Source organism: Lagopus leucura, unplaced genomic scaffold, assembly GCF_019238085.1.
Source record: "Lagopus leucura isolate 7727_CA_CO unplaced genomic scaffold, USGS_WTPT01 Super-Scaffold_100017, whole genome shotgun sequence".
Taxonomy (NCBI): Eukaryota; Metazoa; Chordata; class Aves; order Galliformes; family Phasianidae; genus Lagopus; species Lagopus leucura.
This window is the reverse complement of record NW_024962271.1, coordinates 1,786,653-1,800,186: the sequence shown is the minus strand read 5'-3', so window position 1 is coordinate 1,800,186 and position 13,534 is coordinate 1,786,653. Positions and strand designations below refer to the sequence as shown.

Here is a 13,534-nt window from a genome sequence, read left to right as displayed (position 1 = left end):
AGCAGGATCAGGTGGGACCTTCTCCCACCAGCGACAAAGCCTCTCCTACCACTGACAGCAGGGCATTCTGTCTTACAAACTGAGCAGGGCTTTTCCTATGTGACTGTCAGCCAGGTTGTACAGGTAAGATAAGGAAAGGAAAGGGGATTTTTTCTGGTTGAATTCAGAGCACCAGACTGTAAATGAGGAGACTTGGTTGTAATCACAGTTCTCTCTCTGAACGGCTGTCTGACTGCAGACAAGTCATTTCGCATCTGTTTCCCTTTCCATCCTTTTCTGTGTTGTCTATGATTGCAAGATCTTTACTGCACATTAATGTCTCCCTGATGTACCCAAATGGCATTTAACACTGAGCAGTCACGGCCCTGTTTGAGACATGTAAGCACTATTGTAATGGATAGCATGCACCCTAGCCATGCATTCACTTACAAATATTGCCTCTTTTTACATATTTCCCTTTCACTACCACAATGCCACATCCTACTCAATATCTCCATGTAATGGCAGACTTTTAATTTAACAGTTTCACTAAGTCTTGTTAGATTTTACTGAATGTCAAAGTCAATTCCAATTTAATTTTGACTTTGATTGAAAATGGAGACTTGAGTCCTCCCTATATAATAGACAAAATGTCCTGCAAAATAAATGGAATTAATTGTGAAAGTCAGCTTTGAATCAGGTCCGTTGTGTTTAGACCTACTAATCAGGAAGCATTTACAAAGTCATGAGGAGCTGATAAAATGTGTACAGTTTTAAATATCCCATTGTAATGCATTGTAAACCTTAATTTAAAACAAGACAGCTTAAAAGCTTTATGGATTTGATTGATGACAAACCCTCCATATTGATGGCTGAACCCACCGTTCTGTTATTTCTGCTTTGTCTTGCTAACAACAAAGTTTAGAATGATAACATATTTTTATAAAAAGCTTTACTATTAGGCTGCTGCAAGAGTGACATTAAATAATCATAATAGTGCTGAACCACAACTTCACATGGAATCAGTTCTGAAGGCACAAATTTACATACTGCAGACGCAGAAGCTGCTGGCAGTGCAGGGAGAAGGCTGTGGCTCTCCAAAACTTGAGCTGGTGAGCATCCCACAAAGCCAAGAAGGAAAGAAAGGCAAATTTTAGTTGGTGAGTGGTTCAACTTCTCCATCTCCTGCTCATCTCCAGCCTCATCGCATGGGTCACCAGTAGAAATTGTATAACTGGTGCAGAACGGTGGCAGCAAATCACATTCAATTAGAAATGATTATGGTAGGAATAAAAATCCACACTGAGAGACAACCAGGTTAAACAAGGTGTTGCAATGGAGCATAACAGCAAAAAGCTTTTTTGCATTTAAAAAACTGGATGATTTATTCAGAGTTGAATGATGAATTGCAAATTTAGAAACAACACAGGTTGGTATAAATTAATATTATGATTCCACGAGGCAACATAGTTCAAAAGTCGTCAAAGATTCTTGAAATATAGTTCAGAGACTTAGGTTTAAATTAAACAAAAAGAAAGCACCTTGACTCAGAAAGACCTAATCCAAGGTATACATTGTCCAACAGTCTCCAGGCTGGATGTGGCCCTAGGCAACCTGATCCAGAGTTCGATCTGGTGAGTGGCAACCCTGCCCATGGCACTGGCTTGGAACTAGATGATCTTTGATGTCCCTTCCAACCCAAACTGTTCTCTGGTTCTATGAACTGAATAATATATGCATCCTCCAAACAGCCAACAATGTTAAATCCTCTCTTCTGCATTGCTTTTACAGTGGATCAATTCTATGCTGATGTTATCACTGAGAAATACATTATGTAGCAACAACTACATTTTATCAACAGCAGCTCAAGTTTTCAGGCGGTGCGACTTCCCAAATCTGCCCCTTCAGTTTGTAAGTTAGGAAAATAAATGGCTATCTTTAAAGACCATGTAGTGTTTACACATCTCTCCGTTTAAAATGTAAGCAACCATTCATATTCAAATTTAGCTTACATAACCTGTAATTATAATACTTGCATGTGTAAATGGAGTAGTTAGTAGTTTCACTATCTGGCACAATTTTATGTCAGTTTTTATGATCTCATGAACTTCTGCATTGTAGCCCAGATTCCCAGCTTAAAATGAAGTTGGAAGCATTCAGCACTATGAAATTATGCAGTATTTCATACACTTTTACGGATGTATTTTGTGGAGCTAATGACAAGATTGAGAGCTGAAAGAGGATCTACATTTCATATCCATATATGCACGGATGCAAAGAAATGCAGATTTTCTCTTTCAGTATATATATACACATGGATGTACATGCATAGACAGCTAGATGACTACTAATACATAAAATGTATTTGCATGCAATGATACAGAAATTTTCCTTTGCATGGAAACAGGGTTTACTGAGATCTCACTTTCCTGGAAAAGAGCAGATTTGGGGTTCACATAGAGAAGAGCTAAAATCTGACCATGTTCATAAAAAAGTGGTGATGCATTACAGAAAGGCAAGCAGGAATGCCCCAGGATGAGGTGCAGGGAAGCAACCACAGATGCTGGGATTGTTCTGGACCCCAAAATGGAGGCTCTGAGGACATAGGCTGAGTCTCAGGGCAGAAATGCTGAGTTCCTGGTTTCTGATTTGGTGTTGGGTATAAACTGAGCATTTGGCTCAGTGCTGAGGGAGATCTGCATCTGGAATGGGGGTGCCATGCATCAGTTCCCTTCAGTTCCCTTCAGATCCTTCTCTGATCTGGAGGAAATGATCTTAACAGCCTCTTCTTGTATGAAAACCTCTGGATTTGTGAGAGCAGAGAGATTATAAGAATTTACGATTCAGATGGAGGGTTTTTGGTTTTACACATGCATGCAGACTCCTGGAAAGCTGTAATGCTGCTTTTTTAGCCTCCCTCAAATGGAAACTAAATATTCAGTTGCTGGAATTCATTATGATCTCCCATCTTGTGAGAAACTATTCCTACCTTCTGCATTAGGTTGTCCAGAGAAGCTGTCCTTCCTGGAAGCATTCAAGGCCAGGCTGGATGGTGATCTGAAAGGGGACAACAAGCCCCTGGCAGGGGGTTGGACTGGATCGGTTTTAAGGTCCCCTCTAACCTGATCCATTCTATGATTCTCTTATGTGTCCCTTATTTGGGCACACAGGGCCTTGCAATATGGGGAAGATTTTCCTTTTTTTCCTTTTTTTTTTTTCCTTTTTTCCTTCCTCCCCTCTGTTTCTTTTATTTATGAATCCTGGCAGTCTTGGGTTTTGCTCCATTTCCCCAAGTTATCCATCAGCCCCTTCTCTCTGTTGTCCCAGGACACGCTGCATTTAGAAAACTGATCATTAGCAAGTGTTTCCCAAGCCCTACCGTGTGCAGAACAGAAAGCCATTTTTCAGGTAGCAGCTGACAGATCTGTAGGCACCTCTGGATCGCTCCATTTTGCTAGATTCAATGAACCACTTGACAAAAGTTAATTAGAGCATTGCTGCCTGCGATGGGAAGGCCCGCTGGGAGATGAAGGAAGCATCCTGTTTCTCACAGCAGTTCAGCCAGAAAGCTCCCCACCACAACTTTTATTATTAATAAACACACCATACCATAATTATACCTTTTACAGGCAGCATGGATTTGAATCCCATGTTGTCAAGCATCCTGCATTGCTCTGAAAATAAGTTGCACGGGGCCCCAACAGCTCAGCTGGGAAGTGTTGTATACATAAAACTGCCACTGGTGTCAATAATAACGCCAGCAATAAATAGAGATGTGAGCCCGACGCCAAAACTGCTTCATGCCAGGAAAACCTGGTGTGCTCCCACAGGCACAGCTTTGTCACGCATCAGTTGCTTCATTTGGGAAGCAAAGAAGAACGGGATGGGTTTTCCATCTCTCATGCTTTGTGAATTTTGTGGTATTTATTCCTTTCCTTCCCACTGTTGGAATTAGCCCATGAGCTTAAATTTTTTTTTTTTTCAGAAAAACAGAAATAAAAATCAAAACCAACTCACAACTGCCCCAATAAATCCAGTTTTCTGGTGGTCACTTTTCCTGGAGGTGGCTCCATCCCACAGAGTGGCTGTAATCAGCACAAAGCTCCTGGCCCCAGTTCCACCAATGCAGATGCATCTTTTTAAGTGTACTTAGTAGTTCATTTTAATTACAGCCTGTCCTGGTGATGTTCCTTTCAGTGTCTAAAGGGGCTTTAAGAAAGAAAGGGACAGGCTCTTTATCAGGGTCTGTTGTAAACAGGACAAGGAGAAATAGTGTCAAACTAAAAGGGAGGAGATTTAGACTGGAGATAAGGTAAAAACTTTTTATGATAAGACACTGGCATGGGTTGCTCAGAGAGGTGGTGGATGCCCCATCCCTGGAGACACTCCAGGTCAGGCTGGACTGGGCTCTGAGCACCTGACTTGGCTGTACTGTCCGTGTTCATAGCAAGGGAGTTGGACTGGATGACCTTTAAAGGTCCTTTCCAACTAAACAGTTCTGTGATTCTATGTTTTAGCTTTCGTGAGTATCACTGTTCTGACCATTAAAATTCCAGGTTTCTGCTCTGTGATAGATGGCCACAAGGTGACCCAAACTTTCTGCACTGTAAAGACCATTTGCAGTTCCTGTGTGCTCCCAAAGGTTTGGTTAGGACTTGCACTTTCAGGGCTTTTCCCCCACACAGAGCAAGGATGAGGCAAAGCAACTACCCAATGCATGCCAGAGAAGGTTTGGATTTATCTGGGCATTTGTGAGTTGTTTATAACCTGAATGTCCTCAGTGCAAAGGAGCTTTCCCCTTGTCTCTGCCCTGGCTCCAGACCTCCAGCTCCTGTGTTTTTTGGGGATGCTGAGGAGGCCTGCCTTGTTTTCAACTTGCACAGGTAAAACCTGGCTCTTCACTGATCCCTTTGTTAAAGGAACAGAATTGAGCTCTGCAAAGCAGCAGTCTGCTTAGCTGCAGAGTTCAACACAAACAGAAAGAGGGCCCCAGTCCAGAGGAGAATATTTTGCAGATGGAGCTAAAATTAGGATCTGGCCCTGGGAGTGCTTTAGCAGACATCTGGATATGATGCACAGCAGCAATGCGTCTGTGGATCAGCAGCATAATTGCAGTAAATAATTCAAGAAACAGCAAATGATGCTAAAAGTGAACCCTGCAGCTTTGCTGAACAGTTGATCATGCCTCTGCCTGCCAGGGTGGGCAGCACAGCAGGGCTGACAGTGATCCAGTGGGCTGTGGGCAGATGGACGGCCTTCACCACTCCAGCTCTGGTCTGTAACTCTGCTGCGATTGCACTTTTCAGGTCCCAGCTGGGATCTTGGTCTCCCTGAAAACCCCTCGTTTTTTTTCCAAGCTGAAGAACATACAGAAGTACAGAAGTTGCTCCTGCATCACCTCTACTTCTGCCCCTTCCTGATCATGGAGTCACAGAATCATTAAGGTTGGAAAAGACTTCTAAATCACCAAATTCAACTCAGCCCATCCCCATAGTGCCCAGTAACCACGTCCCTCTGTGCCACATCTCCACTTTCTTGAATACCTCCTGAGTCAGTGACTCCCCCATCTCTCTGAGCAGCTCTGCCTGAGCCTCACCACTCTTCCAGAGAAGAAATTCTTCCAAACACCCAACATGAACCTCTCCTGGTGCAAATTGAATCAATTACCTATTATCCTATCACCCTTATCTGGGAGAAGAGGGACCCAGCAAATTGCAAGTTTTAGGCCTGCTGAGTTGTGCGATCTTGGCAGATCCCCCTCACCTTTCCCTTTAGATGAAGTGTGTCTCATTTTTAGAAGATACCAGTTATGTGGCTGGAGCTCCAAGTGTGAAGGCGACAAAAGTGGCAGCAGTGGTAATTATCCTGAGGAGGAGGTTGGGAGTAAGAGGGCTTCACTGCCTTATAGAACTGAATTGTCTGGGATTAAGAAGTGAATTTAAGTAGTGTATTAAGCATTGTCCTTACTTCTCTTCTACACGAAGTGGGTGGATGTTTTGAATAGCCAACTTCAAGATCCTGGGGAGAAGCTGGATGGGAATTTCCCATACATCCATTACTTTTTTCTCAGGCAATCAAGACCTTGGCCGGGAAAATATGCAATAACTCATAGACACAAGGTATAAATGCAAAGGGAGTGGAGAGCAGAATTTCTCTCTGTGCAGATGACACCCTGCTATACATCACAAACTGGCATGTCAGCATGAGAAGCCACTGAGCGGGTAGAGAAAAGCAGCTTTGCTGCTGGTTACGAAATAAGTCCTAACACAAGGCTTCAGGGAAGAGACTCCTTCCTAGGGGAATGCAAGACCTTCAGTCATGCAAATGGCTCCTACTTGCTTGGAATTCAAACAAGCCCAAAGTTCTTTATTAGTTTAAATGAGGTCTTGGAGACCCTCTTCCATTTCCTACAGAGCACAGCAGACCGTGAGCAGAATGCAACACCTCAGGCTCTATCCTTTTTTAGCAATTATCAGATTAACATAAAATCATTTGTCCCACTTCTGCATTGCAATCTCAGTCTCATAAAAGTCTGTAACTGCGGTTGTTCCTTAGAGCATTCAAAATTCTGACTCATTTGAATTACGCTTTTGCAGATTCCAGATACTTAAGATGGGCAAAACCAAAGCTTCTCCCTCTTCTCCCTACTGTCCTCACAGTGCAGAAGATTAAAAATCTGTGTGCAAAATGCAGTGGGTGAGGCACAATCATAGTGAAGCGTAATTATATCCAGGATAATGAAGATATGCAAAGCATTGCTCCTTGATCTGGAGCCTACCTTTTGTGAAGCTCTGAGTCCTGCTGGTCTCACTTTCTTCAGTGCTTTTTTTTTTTTTTTTTTTTTTAAATTATTATTATTATTGCTGGTGCTGTTGGCAATGATAATGTGGAAGAAAGGTTGGGTTTTACTTTGCATCCCTTGTTATCTCCTGGCACATCATCAGCTCATCTGCTCTGGGCAATGACCAACTTCATGAAGAAGGAAAGCAAAGTGCTCTCTTGGATCTCTAGTTGAATTTGTTATGATTTGCTCCTGTAAACATCATATTTGTCTTGTAATAGGATGCAACTTTATCCTCAAGCCATTTACAGACAGATCAGACAATGTTTTCTTAGAAAAATACCCCACAGCACATATATGTGACACCTCTGATATTGTTACTACTGGGCATAACCTTTCTCCTCAAACAGTGCTCATTCCAGCAACTGTGATCTTCTCCTGAAACCCTACCCTTGTTATGACACTTCCTCCAAGAACACGCAGAGGAAATGCAGTGGCAATTTCAGAAAACGAATCACAGAGGAGCAGCGGACAGAAATATTACTGATCAATGGCAAAAAAGATTAAAGGTAGTACCATCTTTATGGCACTCTGCCGAGCAATGAGTGAAGAAGATCAAAGGGATTATCAAGTGCAAAGAGAGAGCTTGTGGCTATTAAGCTGCTAAAAAAAAAAAAAAGTCCTGTGGGAAATAGGAACAAAACTCTTAGCAAAAGATAAGAATCGGATTTTCTTGTTTCACAAAAGTGAAGATGTTGGAGGGATAGGTATCAGGAACCACACAGCCTTCTAACAATGATGTGAGGGCAGGGAGCTGGCCCTTAAGGAGCAAAGAGAAAGAGATGTGAATCACAGAGGATATGTCAAGGAGAACGGGTGGAAGAACTGCAGGCACCAGGATGGGAAGGTCTCAGTGAGGAGCACAGTTCAGGCATGCAGAGGAGGAGGAGTGCAACTGAGATGCAGACAGATTTTAGTTCTTAAATTGTATTTTGCACAGTTAGAACTGACCTGACTAAGAAAGGCCATAACAGTCTCTATGTATGTTTAAGGTCTTTTTGCTGAAGAGGATTTAGCAGGTTTAAAGTTCAATGTATTTTAAATGTTTTTGTGGAAGAATAAAGGGTGAGCTGGATTAGGAATCTTCTTACACTCTTTTACAGCATTTATAATTAACTCTAAGGTTTTTTGTTTTTTGTTTTTTTGTTTTTTTTTTTGCTACTCCTACTTTAATCTCCTAATTAATAAATGGCTCAATAAATCACAAGATCTTTTGTCCACAAACCTACACTTACTGTCAGAAATACTGCACTCTAAAACTGGAAGTAGACTACTGGCCACTTATATCATCCTGCTCTGACTTTTTTTTTTTTTTTTTTTTTAATTTATACTTAATTTGAAAATGTATTGGATATAGTGCCATTTAAAACCTCCATGCAAACCCTCCTTGGCACTGAAGAGCTCTGGCTGGGATGGTTTGGCATTCCCAGCAGCAGCACAGCAGTATCTATGGCAGATCCCATTCCTGGGATCTGGGACTGGGAGGCCCTGGGAGGACATTCCCACAGCACATGGCTATGTGGGGACTGTTGGGCTGCATTCACAGCAGAAATCCAAGAAAAAATCCTTAGAAAAATACAAGCATTGCCATAGAGCTTTGCTACACCCCGTTGGATAGAGTTGGCCATTTGATGCACCGTCATCAACAAAACATTTAGAAGGACATTCCTAGACAGTGTGTCTCAGCCATCATCTCCCTTGTGCAATGTTTTGCTGGAGGAAGAGCTTGCTCCTATGGAACATGGACAGGGGTGCAGGAGACTGGGCTTTGCCCTTGTACCATCTCATCTGTCACCTCATTCTCCTTGGCTTTTCATCTCTTGCTCAGGTGCACAGAAAGCTCTTTCAGGCCTGGACCACCTCTTGCTCTGTGCTTGCAAACCTCAGCTTACTGTAACGCAAAATAAAGGAGCAATAGTATTTGCCATGGAGCAGCAGAGGCTGACAGTGACCTGGACTTTGGCATTCATTAGGTGGACTTGAAGCAGCACTTTCCTCCTGTCACCACCTCCAGTTTGTTTTCTTCCTCCCTAGCAACATTATAATAAATATTTACAATTCTGTGTTCCCCGGGCTTGACACATAAACACCTCTCACTGTTCTGTCCAGAGGGAATTGAGGATTCTTATCTTCATTTTCTGAGTGTGGATGTGAAAGCAAAGACAGGTAGGGCAAGACTTTGCTGCTAAAAGCATGCATCCTGCATTAATCTTGGCAATGTCTGTGACTTGGCAACCCAGTGGCATATCAGGACATGTAAAGCAGCCCAGCATTTAGTGGTCAACATGAGGGCCAACCTGCTTGCAACCCTTACTCCTGCATTTCTGCACAGGGAACCACAGCACAGGGCAAAGCTCAGTGGTTTGCCTCTGACAAACCAGTAACTGCTATCAGACCATGAGGATGATGAGGAAGAACAGCTCCTTGGAGATGTGCTACAGTGGTACACATCTGGAGGGCTCACAGCATCACCTGGTGCTGGCTGCTGCTGGAGCAGGTAATGGATGGGACGGACCCCACAGCTGTCCCCACGTGGTGGTTTCTTACATTTTACCATCTAGAAAAAGAGAAATCTTTATTATGAATGGTGTAGACTGGGTTTTCTATCACAGCTCTGAAAGCTGCAGCTGCTGCTGTTGGCTGTTCCTCCTGGGGAAGGCTGTTACAGTGCCCATGGAGATGGGAGGGTGTGCAAGGCAAGGCAGAAAACCTGTTTTTGTTGTGCAAAATAAAATGCCTCTCAGAAAAGTTGCTGTGTTGAGAAAATGTTAGCACTGCATTTAAGACAGCCCCTAAATGTCAAGGGAGCATCAATCATTCCGTTTATTTACACTAGTAAAAGACACAGCCTCCTATATAAGTGCTGATAAAAAAAAACACAAGATGTGCAACTACTTTTCTGTGAATTCTTACTTATACCAGAAATATTTCAACTGAAGCTCATCAGCTGAATATAAACAGTGTTGTAGCTGCACACATAGGCGTGAAAAGGAAAGAATTCCTATTATCAAATAATCCGTAGCTCTGAAGACTACAGTTCCCTGCACCAGCACATTTCTAACCAGCATATTTCTAACCGTTCCTAGTGACTGATGTGTGCAATAGTTTTGGGAAGAGGGTGAGTTCCTAATGGAGGATGTAAGGTATTCATCAGATATCAGATAAAAGAACATTAATCTATCTTTCAAAGCATATCAGGACACAAATAAGGAAATGAAATCATTAGCATGCACACATTGCCTCTGCTGGATCAAGTCAGCTGAGCTCAGTTGTGCCTCCTAATGCTTGCACTGCAAATCACTGCTTGATAGTCCTAACATTTAATTAATAATAATAATAATGGTAATAATATTTGCTGATGGGAAAAGGCAGGATGTGATTCACTGTGAGCAGAATTCTCGGGTTTTCTATCTAGCTTGCACACAGGATCACAGCACTTCTACAAATGAAGCCCTTAACTCCTTTTGTCAACCACAGCCAGCAGTAAAACAGGTAAACCAACAGCAAGATCTGCCTAAAAACAGCTCAGGGAGCCTTAACACATCATTACTGCACAAAGCAGGAAAGCAGTGGAATACAGAGGAATAAAGACAGGGAATAAACTCTTGCTCAGTATATACAGGAGATGAATAAACTGTTCTACCCTAAATAAAAGTGAGGACACTTGCTATTATCTGTAAAGCTCCATCCTGGGCTCCAGCCCTTCTTTGGGAACCCTACAGGGAGAACCCTCCCTTGGCTCCTTATCCCCTGTGGACAGTGATAAATCACTGCTCCGAGTGATAAATCCTGCTCTGGGGTCTCCAAACACAGGGAGAGCTCATTCTTCAGGCATTGTCCTGATGCAGGAGTAGCGCAAGCATCGCCAGAAGATGAAACAATACCTCAGTGCTGTTTGATCTGGATATTGACATGCAGGAAGCCGTGTCCCATGTCAGAAACGCTGCCGTTGGAAGGGCTGGGTGGTAATTACCTGAAGGTGCTTTAAAGTGAAGTTTCCTGCTGAGATTAAGCAAAGGCATGCAACAATATATGCATATTTTGATCCAGAGAAGAATAATCAGGAGACGTGAGGAAGTGAAGAAGTGCGATCCCAGTCCACCGAGCCTCAGCACGCAGAGTATGACTTTTCAAATAAGTTACTTCAAAGGTAAAATTCTGGAGAACAGAAGGCAGAGGCATCAGTGTGAATCAGACAATATCGAGGAACCAGGCTTTAACAGCTAATTAATCAAGAGCATTCCTTGCAGTATTTCCAGCACTGCACTCACAAGGACATTCAGCTTCGTGGCAGAGGATGGAGGCAGCTCTATGGCTGGATGCCCCCACGCCTCTTCCCAGTCCAGCAGCCGTTCTACACCCCATTAAGAGCCCAGCTCCCTGCAGGGAACACATCAGCACCGAGCAGCCCTCCTGCTTTGCATCACTTGCAATCTTGAATATTCGAATGTGGCGGAACACTGAAACTTTTTAAGGAGGCTTTGGGATTTTCATGATCAAAATACGACATTCAGAGAGGGTCAAATCAAGGAGATTGCTCCTGATTAGGGCAGACTGCGAGCCAGGTGAAAGCATGGTTCAATTCATTCAGTGCTGGTTTATCAAGGATTTGTCATAAATTGAGGAAGACTCAGATGGAACCCAATAAATATGAGTTTTAATCAAGATTTGATTGCAGAGGACATAAACCAGCACAAATGTCAGAGCACAGTTACTCCACCAAGAGATCAGTATAAGCAAACTGAAGCCATGGCCCAGAATGACCCCTCTCCTGAGCAGAGCTCTCCAGCCTGGAAACTGCAGGGCAGGATGGACAATAGCCCAAGAGAGAGCAGCCTCCTGGGGCTGGGGATGGAGCAGCAATAAAAGTGTACTCTGATGTGATCCAAAGGCACAGCCCAAGTTATCACAACAACATTAACTTGCCATTAGGGCTTGAAGGAATCAAAGAGGAAGATTTTGATTTCTAAAAGCAGAGTCAAAGGAAAACACAAGTGGGAAAAAATATATTCAATCCTCTTAAAGCCTGACCTAAAAAACCTTGCAGTGTAAAATACGCACTGAAATATTTATGTCAGGTTTCTATGGCTGAACACGTGTGTGTGTACACGACACATGGCCTGTGTTTCCAGATGCTAAAGCTGATTTGCTGATATTCAACTTTGAAACAATGCTGTTCTTGCACCAAAATGTATCTTTTGGGTGCTCCTGGTCTGGAGGTGACTCATCTCCCCCAGCACATCAGTGCAGAGAATCAGTCATAGAATCACAGAATCATTAAGGTTGGAAAGACCAATAAGATCATCAAGTCCAATCATAAACTCATGCCTGTGTAGGCAATGCAGAAAGGATGGAGCTAGTGGCTGGAACTTTCACGAAGGCAAGGAAGTTTCTTCCCTTTGCACCAGCAGCAAAAAGTGAGCCCCTGCGCAGAGACAGCCAACGCTGAGGGAAATAAGGGATGAATTCAGATCTCATCCATGGCATGATGATGGGGAAAAGGCAGAGTAAAGCCTCACTGGGGATGAGTTGCTTCATGTTTTAAGAGCGTAACAGAGCTGAGTCTCTAAGGGTGTGCCTGCTGGTTTCTAAGGAACCGGCTGCTATTTATGCAGTCTGTTTACACATTCTCTTGGCTCTTTACGCAGAGGCAACACTTTATAACGTGAGCTCCCTCTCTCTTTTCCCTCATATTCACAGACATCCACTACGAGCAGAGAAGGCAAAGATTTCTGAAAGAATCTCACATAGGTATGTCTTAAAGAAAGATATTTCAGGTTGTCAGTGTGAAATTGTCATAAAATGTACAGAATTATTATTGTCTGTGCATTTCTCTCTCCTAAGAGGATTGTGTTAATTAAACAAGAAGAGATTATCAAACTTTGTCTACAGCTGATAAAATCCAACTACAAATTAAAATGCATGTTAAAGCTAATCCATCACAAACTGAAAAATTAAGCTAGCTCATTTGTAATGTTTTTAACATCCTTTGTCCTTCAGACAGTGCCTGAATACTGGAATCTGGTTTAGTATTTTGCATTTTAGTAGATGTAGAATTGAATATCCAATGCAGTTTCTAAAAGCTCGTCCTCTTTGCACATTTAAGACTATGTCAGTAATTTACATTATGTTTTACAAATGGAATTGTAAAAGAGAGGGGAAAATGTAAGCAAGCTGGGTTAAAATAAACACTTGCCTCCTTCCAGTGCCAATGAGTTTTGAAAAGTTTCCTCTCGTTATTACATACCTCTCCATGATTCACTGCAGCAGAAAGCCAAAATGCCACCAAAGAAAGGCCTTTTCCTTTGTTATTGTTGGAACAAGCAGGAACAAGGAGTTCTAGAAATTCAGAGGGAGATCCGATGGTTCCCAGCCCTGCTTGCACGTATGAGCATGAGTCATTCCAGCTGTGATTAGCCACATCAAAATGAGGAGGGAGCTGGTCCAAAGTGGCACACCCCAACCAAGGCCCTGCTAAAGAAGGACTTGAAATTCAGGAGTGCTAAACTAAAGCACTGCATCCTCAGAAATTCCTCTGATGCTAATAACTAAAGAGCGCTTTCTTCTGGCACAAGGCCAGCGCAGTCAGAAATGGTGTTGGGTCTGAGGGTGACAATAGCTAAAGGGCAACGAAACTGATCTGAAAAGATAACAGAGAGGCTGTGCAATCTGGAAGAAAAACCACAGCTCTCAGCTGCAGGACGCCGGGTCTCT

General features: G+C 42.8%; 1 long non-coding RNA gene across 1 annotated transcript in view; it reads right to left on the bottom strand.

Moving 5' to 3' along the window:
* LOC122183156 overlaps window positions 1-13,212 on the bottom strand; it is a 44,058-nt gene extending 30,846 nt beyond the window's left edge. The window contains exon 1 of the long non-coding RNA XR_006180121.1: window positions 13,068-13,212. This is a non-coding gene — a long non-coding RNA (uncharacterized LOC122183156). The remainder of the gene's footprint in view (window positions 1-13,067) is intronic.
* Between the last annotated feature and the right edge of the window lie 322 nt (window positions 13,213-13,534).